Raw genomic sequence first — 797 nt, 5'->3', positions numbered from 1 at the left:
CTTTCTAAGGCCAAAGTCTATCTTTTTCTTTTTTAAAGATTTTAAATATTTTTTAAAAATGTTTAAAAAAGAAAGAGAGGGGAAGGGTGGGAGAAAGAGAGGGAGAAAAACATCCATGTGTGGTTGCCTCTCCTTGCCACTGAGGACCTGGCCTGAGACTCAGGCATGTGTCCTGAATGGGAATCAAACCGGCAACCCTTTGGTTCACAGGCTGGCCCTCAATCCACTGAGCCACACCAGCCAGGGCCAAAGTCTGTCTTTTAAAGATCATTTGTGGCTTGAGATGGAGAGCTGCCCTTGCCACCGCCAATGTGGAGACTTTGTACCGAGTGCCATTCTTAGGGCTGAAATGCCCCAACCTGAAACTGACGAAGCCACCCTGGGTGAACATTCTTTCAGCCATGACCGAGTATGTTTGGTATCTTACTTCCTCATCACCGGAGGAATAATTTATAATGTTATTGTCGAACCCTCCAATGTTGGCTCTGTGACTGATGAACATGGGCGTAAGAGACCAGTAGCTTTCTTAGCCTACAGAATAATGGACAATATATTATGGAAGGACTTGCATCCAGCTTTCTGTTTAGAATGGGAGGTTTAGGTTACATAGTCTTAGACCAATCCAATGTGCCACACATTCTAAAACTCAGTGGATTTCTTATTCTAGTCAGTGGATTCGTCTGTGTCCTACTGAGTTTTCCCATGGCTAGAATATTCATGAGAATGACACTGCCAGGCTCTCTGATGGGTTAGAGTGCCTTTTGCAAAGAAATCTGTGGATGTAGGGTTTGTTCCTG

The 797-nt window shown here is 44.3% G+C and overlaps 1 pseudogene; it reads left to right on the top strand.

The window, feature by feature from the left end:
* The first annotated feature begins 266 nt into the window (after nt 1-266).
* On the top strand, nt 267-753 carry LOC119000504 (oligosaccharyltransferase complex subunit OSTC-like; annotated as a pseudogene).
* Nucleotides 754-797: the final 44 nt, after the last annotated feature.

Source organism: Sturnira hondurensis, unplaced genomic scaffold, assembly GCF_014824575.4.
Source record: "Sturnira hondurensis isolate 20B ecotype Veracruz unplaced genomic scaffold, ASM1482457v3 Scaffold0015791, whole genome shotgun sequence".
Taxonomy (NCBI): Eukaryota; Metazoa; Chordata; class Mammalia; order Chiroptera; family Phyllostomidae; genus Sturnira; species Sturnira hondurensis.
The sequence above is the reverse complement of the archived record's forward strand: the minus strand, read 5'-3'. Positions and strand labels throughout refer to the sequence as shown.